Source organism: Hyposmocoma kahamanoa, unplaced genomic scaffold (assembly GCF_003589595.1).
Source record: "Hyposmocoma kahamanoa isolate Upper Pololo Valley unplaced genomic scaffold, ASM358959v1 211, whole genome shotgun sequence".
NCBI lineage: Eukaryota > Metazoa > Arthropoda > Insecta > Lepidoptera > Cosmopterigidae > Hyposmocoma > Hyposmocoma kahamanoa.
In genome coordinates, this window is record NW_020653732.1 from 6,018,463 (window position 1) to 6,029,360 (window position 10,898).

Consider the following 10,898-nt stretch of genomic DNA (forward strand, 5'->3'; position numbering starts at 1 on the left):
TATTGCACAAAGAAAAGATACATGAAACACAAGTTATAGAGGACATATACAAAGGTGAGCTTATCTCTAGAAGATATCTCTTCCAGACAACCCTAGCCTAGGTGAAAAATGAAGTCTGCGGGACTAATTATTGTACAATGAAATTAAAATTAAATGTGAGTAAAAAAATTAAATAATATATATATATATATGTATATATATATATATATATATATATATGTATATATATATATGTATATATATATATATATACATATAAAGGATGATAATATATACATATGACAGACATACACACCTACATGAACTTTATATACATAAATACAGGTGCCTCAGGAAGAAACTTGAAGCGTTCGAAATGTGGTGCTTTCGTAGAATGCTCCGCATCAGTTTGATAAACAAAGTCACGAATGTCGATGTCCTTAAGCTTATGGCGTAGATGGTGGAGTTGGTACGCACTGTCGAGCAGAGGAATGTTGCCTATTTGGGTCATGTACTGCGACACGACAGATACTGAAGACACGAGAGAAAATGTCATGGCTTCGTAATATCAAGGAGTGGACCGGATCAAGACCGTGGAACTACTGTTCAGACTAGCTTTGGTCAAAGTAAGATATAGAAAACTGACTGCCGACCTTCAATAATGAAGAGACACTTGAAGAAGAAAGTAAAGGTGCCAAAGATACTGGCCACGTTCCCCCTTTGTATAACTATGCTAATACGTTAGGGAAGATAACTCGACTCTTGGGTTTTCCAGGCAATCTATTAATTTACTAAAGTACGTAACATTACTAAGATTTAATCTAATAAATTGTTTGGAGTGCAGTTAAATGCTGCTATCCAAAATCTTAATGACTGATTGTTTTTTTTTTAATACCAAGTGGTGTGAGGAATAAGTCGTGCAACACGCCTGTCCATAACAGCTGCAGTGCCACTCAGAGCTTTAAATCGCAAAGATCTTAGGGGCACTGCCACTGCGCCCGTCACCCTGCAACATAAGTTGACAAGTTCCATGCGCCTGTAATTTCAGCAGCACCCGTACCCTTCCAAACCGGAACGCAGTAATGTCCGCATTGCTGCTTGGCGGCAGAAACACGTAAGCTAACAGTACTTCCCTGGACGAAGTTTTTTACAAGGAGCTCTACTGCTAAAATTTTAAATTTAATTTTTACAGTAAGATTTGTGCTAGAACATTTTTTAATCTATTAGCTTTTTTGTCTATTAGTTAAAGCTAATAAAATACATATTTGTCATAAACGCCATCGGAAAATTATGCAGTCGTTAGCTATAACTGTCAATATAAACAGCAAGTCATGATTGAGATACCGGAAATAATATAAAATTTGTAAAAGACGTATTCTGTAGAAATTAATAAATAAAAAATAATTACGCTAGTGGTTGCGTTGATGTCTTTTGTACAGCAAATGTGTTAAAATGAAATTTTTAGTTAAGCTTTTAAAGATTGCTGCTTCCCTGACCGAACGGTTACCATGTTGGTCTGTCATGCAGAAGTCCCGGGTTCGATTCCCAGACCAGGAGGAATATTTGTTTTGCCTAATTTATTTCTTTCGTGAGTCTGTGTGCAACTTGTTGTTGTGTGTCTTGTAGCCGCACTAGGGAAACTCTATATGGCGAATACCATGGTTACACATAGACAACCGCAATACAATACAATACAAGCCAAGGAACCTTGGGCAAAATTGCGTGAACCATAAACAACAATTTCTCGCGTTCTTTTTTCGATATAAAATGCAAATTTGAGAAAAAGTATTTTTGAATTACCGATGTACGTTGCCGGATTTCGAAATATAGCCGTTTTCAACGTAATGGGTATGACATGCGCCGTAAAATGACCCAAAAGTTACTATTAAAGTACATTATCTTCCAAACCAACAGAAAATGACCGCACTAGTTAAATTTCGCCGCGTTTCACGTATTATAAAGGTATTAGCATATCTTGCAGTGACGTCAGCATAATGCGGCGGTCACGTGGCGCCAGCCGCGGCGCCAAAACTCTCTCCGAGTTTTAATGGTGGTAAAAGTTAAATATTGATCAGATGCGACATTCCTTTTCGCCTTGTAATGCTGTCTTTTATTTGGACCTATTTTAAATTAGTATGTAGTTACAAACGTCGATTCATTAAGAAGTTAAGTTTTTTATCGAATGTTATAATGCTTTCCTGTGTCTGCGGCAAGTGTTACGTCAGTGAAACGAGAAGGAACGTGGCTACTAGGCTAGTTGAGCATATTCGATCCATGAAGAATCAAGATGTCAATGGATGGATCTGCGGTGGCAGACCACTTTGTGAGCTCCGGTACTGGTCATTACATTCGTTTTGATAAAGCTAAGGTTTTAGCACGGGAGAAGTATTTTGTGCCTCGCAAAATCCGAGAGGCTATTGAAATAAGTGGGCGACCAGATTTTAATAGAGACGGAGGCTGGACCTTCTCACCGACCTGGAAGCCGTGTCGTCATGACGCTCGATATGCAGTTGCAGATGTTAGTAGTAACGACGTGGTGAGCTCTCTGTGCTGGACAGTACCCGACAACAACTCCACGGACAGCAGTAGCGAAGAAGAGTTCCAGGATGCGATGACGCAACGTATCAGCCCCCGAGTTCCCCACTGCGGACTGCGTCATCGGCGCGCGCGCAGAGAGCCGCAGCGCGCAGTGCTAGACTTGTCACGGTCGCGAACGTTGCACTCAACCCCTGATGAATACCATAGATTATGGTTGAAACTAGTTTTTTTCGGTCTGAAGCGGTCCGACCGCTTCCGACTAAAATACTACGCGAGTAAGCGCCGTTACTTTTATACTATAATGTGTGATAACCGCGTTAGTTTTCATAATAAAAATAGGATGTTTCACCATCACGCTATTAAATTATTTTTGTAAAATTACTCCACTGGTTTGTTATAATATTAATACAAAGATCACCGTGCCAGATGCTATGCCAACTAAACCACGGAACGAACCAGCGAACCCTACGAATTTTTCTATATGCTTGTTGCAGATCTTTGTTTAGGTTTTTAACGACTTTTTGCCGTAGCGCCATCTGTGAGAAATTTTTTTGTCCACTCAGTGAGTGCACGGTGCAGTTTGCTGGAATACGTTGGTTAGAATCCAGCCGGATCGAAGACATTTTTCCTAAGTGTTCGATCTTTGTATTAATACTGCCTCCGTGGCCGAACGGTTACCATGCCGGAATTCCACGCAGAGGTCCCACGTTCGATTCCCGGGCCGGGAGAAATATTTGTATGGCCTACATTTATTTCTCTCGTGAGTTTGGGTGTAATATGTGTTTGTCTGTGTTGAGTGTGTGCGTTATTATTATTATTATTATAACAAATAGTACATTAAGAAGTTCGAGGACGTGGGTAATCCCATCATAATATTAAAGTGGAAATTGGCTATTTGTAGAAACGAGATGATGAATAATGGACTAAAGTAGTCATAGAATGGTGATTCAGAGCAGCAAAAGGGCTAGTGGGCAAACCACAGACGCAAAGGTCTGACGATTTCTTGAAATTTGCCGCATCGCGAAAAGCGCTGGACCTTAAAAGCTGGAACAGAAGTAGCCTATCCAGCTGCAATAGACGCGGTTTTAGGTTGGAATGTAATGATGAATATGAACGAACGCATTTGTTTTTTCAAAAAACATAATTCTTACTTGTCACGACACTGATTTCGTCTTTCGATCACTCATTCTATTAAGTCTTTTGTCTTTTAATTTATTTTTGTGATTTGAGGCTATCAGCGCAAAAGTGGTCTAACCCACATTAATTTTTTTTATGAAATATTCCTTTGAATGATACTAAATTATATAATGATTTTATATCCGAATGCTATTTTATGTATAAAAAACTCAATTATTAAATATGTATATAATTTAGAGTAATATTGTGGAAAAAAATTTAAATTCGGTTACACCATTTTTGCGCTGATAGCCTCATTTATAAGGACTATTTATATAAATTACTATTGTAATAATATTCAATGCTCTAATGCAAGTTTTCGAATGGTCTATGCTGTGAATCGAGGTTACTAATTAATAATATTTTAACAAATTCACTTGTATGGTAGCGAAATTTTTAATATTATTTTAGTAGGATATATAATATTCTTTGAAACGATTAATCTCTCTAAAAAGCTCAAACTCGAAACTAAAACTAGGATTGAATACTAATTCAATCCTAGTTTTAGTTTCGAGTTTGAGCTTTTTTGTACCTTGCCTATATATTTAAAAATTGTCTACTAAATAAAGTTTATTGTTAGTATTTTATACGATTTAATTTTGTTTGATTGTATTTTCGCTATGCATACGCATACTTATACATGTGCCTCTCAGAGGCACAATCGAAATAGGCGTAAATAACAATAGAATGTCTAACCTCTATTGTATCTATTCATGCTTACGTCATGCGCCTCAACACTTTATAAGATTATTGATATGTTATGAAGTCTTAAAAATGCACTTTCATACATTTTCTACTATAAATTATAATGTCAAAGTATTTGATTTTTTGTTTATATCATTATCGATTTTGTAATTTATAGTCGTGTAAAGGATATATGGTTAGTAGAAGGATACCGGAAATTAGAAAAAGAATAAAGAAGATAGAATTCCTATCACGCTTCATACGATACTATTCTCTTTGCCAGTATATCTGTCTATGGCATCGTGGGTCTCAAACGGATGGCATGATCTATTAATATAAAACAATACAAAATCGTAATCAACCCGTCCAAGAAGTATATAAAGGTGCTCGTGTTATTACAGATACATGGGACTTGTCAACTTTACGTTTTATGGTTATGGGCGCATGGCATTTCCCCTAAAATCTATGCGATTTAAAACTCTGAGTGGCACTGCAACTTTTATGGGTAGGCGTGTAACTTACCAGCAAGCGTACGACTTGTTCACCACATCACATTTTTTCATAATACCAAGTGACGGGACGAACAAGTCGAGCGCCTGTTGGTAAGCGACAGCAGAGCTTTAACTTGCAAAGGTCTGAGAGACACTGCCACTGCGTCAGTCACCCTGAGACTCGCAGTAATGCTCACATACTGCTTGACGGCAGAAATAATTAAGGTTAACTCTTTCACAAGAAGCTCTACTTCTACTAAGAAATCAGTTGATATTCTCTCGGTTCGGTTCATTGGCAAGAATGCTTAATGAATTTAAGTCCGCCATTTTGTGTGCAATAGAGTTTAAATAAATTAAAAGCATAATAAAGTTTTTATATTTCTTTGTACTTAGTTGATATTAAATTGTTTGTAGCTATTTTTAAACAATACTTAATTTAATGTAATTCGTTTGTTGTCATTGTATTGTAATAACAAAGAAGTAGGGATACGGAGGGAATTAGCATTGATGTTGTATGCGTTTCAATTGTTAATAGACAAGATGCAATGCAGAGGTTTTGAGTCGTGTGGGTCTTTACTAGTATTTATTTGGTCTGTGGTCTTTGCGTAGCCGATCGCATTCAGAGTGCGAGTCTTGGCGGCTTCCCTTTTACAGCGTCGCAGCTACTACGAGCGGGCAGATCCACTAGTTGAAGTCGCAAACAGACGCTAGATGCTAACTAAACCAAGCGTTGTGAAAAGTACGAGCTGACCGAGTCAATAGATCTACGCGCGCGCAGGAACGTGAGCATGACTCTTGAACGCAAGGAGTGTCTACATTCATTTGATTTACACGCATCTGCGCCCGCCGCCACTCCGAATGACGCCGAAGGGTATGTGGGGCGCCGGCCTTAGCTGTTGGCGATTCCTCGTGGGAGAACCAACCTGCTAAACAGGGCACTACTGGCACGAGCGATGAGAAATTTAAATGTTATTGATGGGAAAATTGACCTATTTGCCTGTTCCCTATATGAGTTCAATAAAATATGTCTTTTGGAATATAATATCAGTTTGTAATGTAATATGGTATAATATCATTTTAGTAGATACAATATAATTTTGAATATAATATTAATGTGGTTAATAATGTCGAACAAGTGATAATTTTGGCTACACTATTGCATTAGGTTAGTCCTGTAATGATTATTGCTAGCTTATGTATGTAAAATATATGTCTCCCGGGTATCTGAAAGTGCGTTTCTCAGGTCCCAGGGTAAACCCTGCTGCTCTCTCGTTATGTCCCAGTTATCTTTTCCATCCCTCAATTCCGGTTTTCATTCTCACTCCTTCACTGATCATGCGGTCAAACTTTGGAGCGCACTTCCCATTACTGTTCGTGATAGTAAATCCTTAGCAATTTTAAAAACGAGACTTAAGGAGAATTATTTACTAACTGTTCCATCCATTTAATAGGTATTAAACATTGACTTAGAAAAAAAAAGAAAGACGGGTCTAATATAAAAACCACGGAAAAATGTCCCAAGTCAACCTATTTAAACGTAGTTACATGTAAAGGAATACGAAAAAGCTAAAACGTTTAATTTAAATTGTAATGTCATCGCAGTACTGTCTAATTTTGCTTGCTTCGCTGTCAATCGAACAAACGAAGACTAAAGCGTGAATGACGCTCTGTATACGATTTTAACGCCCTATAAGTTCGGACACTTTTTAGCGCGGACCCGACGTCCATATAATTGTAAGTCAATGGTATTATAGTACGAAAGATGTACGGGTTTACGTGCAAAGCAAAAATAAAGTCATTAAATTATTAATGAAATCATTAAATAATTATTGTAGTTATTGTCTCCTGTGTTTAGGTCTGCAGGAAGAAATTTCTGTTAGAAAAGCAGTACCCCTTTTGTTTGGGTTTTCATCGTTACTAAATATATTTTTGTTGTTTTTTTCAGTGAAATAAATAAATGAACAAATTAATAAAACAATTATTTGGGTGCGATTCGTAATATATAATAACAAATGACATATTTTTAGTCGATATAACGCTCAACAGACATAATTAATTTATGGTATACAGACATTTGACATATTTTTGCATTATATAAAGGTCTCTGGGTATATGAACGTTGTTATATCCATCGTCTATTATAATAGACGATGGATATAACAACGTTCAATCTAATATACCGATGGCATAATGTTTCTTTTATATAAACACTTCAGATATAACATTCACTGAGTATAATGTTGAATGTGTATGTGTGAAAAAAAAAATTAAAATAATTTCAGTGGTGTTTAGGTGCAACGGTGAATGAACCGAATTTGTTTGCTTTTCTTAGTTGGTTCGACCTCCTCCTGTGGGTTCAGATTAGGTTCGTGTATGACAAAGCTGCCGGAACCGAATTTGTTTGCATTTGCTAGTTGGTTCGATCTCCTCCTGTGGGTTTAGCTGAGGTTAGTGTATGACAAAGCTGTCAGAATCAAATTTGTTTGCATTTGCTAGTTGTTTCGATCTCCTCCTGTGAGTTTAGGTTAGGTTAGTATATGACAAAGCTGCCAGAATCGAATTTGTTTGCATTTGCTAGTTGGTTCGACCTCCTCCTGTGGGTTTAGGTTAGGTTAGTATATATAATTAAATATTATGCTTAAAGTTTTAATAAATATATTTTATAATACTAAAAGCACTTAAAGCTATACAAAAATAATTATATTTTGCAATTGTACATTTAATGGAATAAAAAAATTCTTAGTATAGGGCGCTTCAAATTTTCGTAAAACGAAATATTGTGTTATATTATTTAATACATTATACTGGTAGTACTTATACTATTTGTTCATTATGACACTTAATCATTATATCTAATATTTGTTATACTAAAGGTTCACTATACACATTGAAATTATGCCTTTTGTTGTTATACCTTTTGTTGATTATATACAGTGAGTGATTATATCCTTAGAATTATATCAAATGTTATTATACCAAGTGAAAATAGATTATTTGTTGTTATATCTTCCATTGAAATGCCCCAACGGGGTTCATGTACTGTCACTGTAAAATTTTTAAGATAATTTAGCACAAATTGTCATCATCATGGCCGTCAGCTTGGAGAACTCTTCCCTGTCCTGAGCCAAGCAAAACAGATTTTCTATGCTGACAATATTAGTCCATTTCCGGATGTTGCGCAACCACTACTTCTTCCTTGTTCCAGTACGTCGAGTACCCTCGATCTTGCTCATCATTATCAGTTGGAGAAGTCGGTACTTTTCATGCCGTAGAACGTGTCCAAGATACGCAACCTTCCTTTTCTTGACGGTCTGTAACAGTTCTCGGTCCCTCTCAACGTTACATTGGGAACTATATGGGTCCAGCTAATACGTAGCATTCTACGGTAGCACCACATCTCGATGGCCTCAAGACGTTGATAGTTTACAATTTGTACATAGCAATAATAAATAAGTAAAGTATAAAGAAATGAAATAATAATAAGCCGTCATTGTTAGGCGTTTTGTACACGTACAAGGCGCCAAATAATCTGACATTAAAGAGTGAAATCGTAAACTTACGCCGTCTCTTAATTCATAATGACATTAATGGTGAAGAGTTTACATTACAGATCGGTCACTGTATAATGATCTGAGGCAGTTTTTACTCGACAGCCGCGGAGGCCAATAAGAAGAATACAACTGTTATGGATAGGCGTGTCGCCTATCACTAGGAGCACGACTCGTTCGTACCGTCACTTGCTATTATAAAAAAATCTCAAGTTACGCTTCATTTACTTGTTTCATGAACTTCCCATAACTTTGCCCTTTTCAAGGTGAGAGTGCATATGCTTTATATAAATAGGTGTGCACGTTCCGTCGTCCACCTCACCGTCATTTTCCATCAGATGACATGGACGTCAAATGCGCACTTGTTTTAACCATAAAAGAAATCTGCTTGAGGGTTACATATAAAGATGTAAATATTATTAGAAACCCAGTTTTTATATCATCAAAACACGGCAGGAAGTTTCTGAAAGTTGTGCATAATTATAATTTAAATGAAATGTAGAAATAAGGCTTTTAAGTAAATTACGTGCGGTTGCAATCCAAGAAAGTGAAATAAAAAGCTACCCGAAGTCTAAGGCAGTTACTGACTGTACAGTGCCACTAACTCGAGATTAAAGAGAGAAAGAGACAGAGGGCAAATAGGTTCTGAATACAATTAAGTGAAACGGCAACACAAATAAGCTTTGGAAAATGTGAATTAAAATTAATTTCTGTCCAACTAGCTCAGTGGTGGTTCAAGAAGTTATCATAACCTACATTTAGAATTAAACTAGCAAAATAAATTCATTTGCAATAAAATAAGAAAGGATAAATTATCAGAAATAACTTGTTATCAAGGCATAATAATGATAATTTTATTTCAGGAAAGTACCCGTTATTACAACATAGACAATATTGTAATTTTAAAGTAAAGATAACATTGTGGAAAAAATAACATACTAAAACAATCTTACATTTAAAACAGACATCTGAAAGATTCTTAATTTAAAATTCAGAATTCAGAAATTAAAATTCTAAATTTAATTCTAATTATCAAAATTTTAATTCTATGTACAAAATGTAATCTAAACAGACCGAATGTTACCGAAGATTATGGAATTTAGTTGTATCACAAAATGAAAGAGATTAAAAATATTGAATTTATTACACCCATATCCGCTACATGGCAAAGAAGGAAATGTATGTAATGTATCTTAGAAATGAAATAAATAAATATTAGATAACATTACATATATTTACCCCAATCCCAAAGTAAGTAACTGAAGCACTCGTGTTATAGAAATCGGAAACAGTTACAGTACCACAAGCACTAAATAGAAAAGTTAGTTTTTCTACATTGACCCGGCTAGATTCCCAGCCCGGGAGCATGAAAACCAGTGCTCCAGCCATTGAACCAGTCACAGGGATTCCAACCGTAGATTTCTCAAGTGGTAATTCTACCGTTCAACCAATGGACTACCGCTTCTACCTCTACCATCACGTAGCTTTAAAATTTCTGATAACATTTTATACCAACCGTAGTACATAAACGTAATCAATCACCCACTGTCACAGCAATTTCCAACTTTATTTTAAAGGCATGATGGATTATTTTTATAACGAATTGATATGATGGAGCAAAGGTTAGGTTTCGATAATGTGACATTTAGCCTCTCATTAAACGAGTTCCGTGGTCAACAGTGGCAGTTAACACGGGTGGCATTTGTGCCAAATTAACTGTTAAAGGTGACATGATGACATTTCTTTAATGATTCTTATAATTAAATAAGATGTTTAAGTAGAAACTTGGGTAGCAAATGCTCACCTGCATTGCAGTTCGACACCAATATGGACGTTATAATTGGTGTAGGTAGTAGTTTCTTTTTAAATCTACTATTGAGAAAATTAAAGCTTTCCGAGTCCTTAAATATTTTTCTCTGGTAGTGAAAATTCCATGAAGCCTTTACTTTTTGGGAAAACTTTTTGTTTATGGTAAAAATATTTCGATGCCTCTCACGGAAGTTGTTGTAAGTGAAAATACTATTTTGTACTTTTTATGCGTATTGTAGGTTCCATATTTGAAAGTAAAGAAATCACTCGGTGTTATGTTTACTTTCAAACCTGGAACTTATAAAATAAATACAAAAATGTTAATTTATTTAAATTGAAAAGCATAAAATGGTATCTTGAATTACAACAACTTACGTGGGAAGTATCGATTTATTTATCTATTTATTTCTATTTATTTCTATTTATTGCACTTGTACATTAAAAAGGTCTTGTAATAAAATTGAGTATAGTACATTGACATTTCTTTCGAGAATCGGATGCCACAAAGTATAACTTATCAACGCAAGCTTTTCGTGAGTTGTGACTTTATTTTTAACCGACTTTAAAAAAGGAGGAGGTTCTCAAGTCGACTGTCTTTTTTTGTATGTTACGCGATAACTCTGGCATTTGTGAACCGATTTTGATGATCCTTTTTTGTTGGAAAGAGGGTACC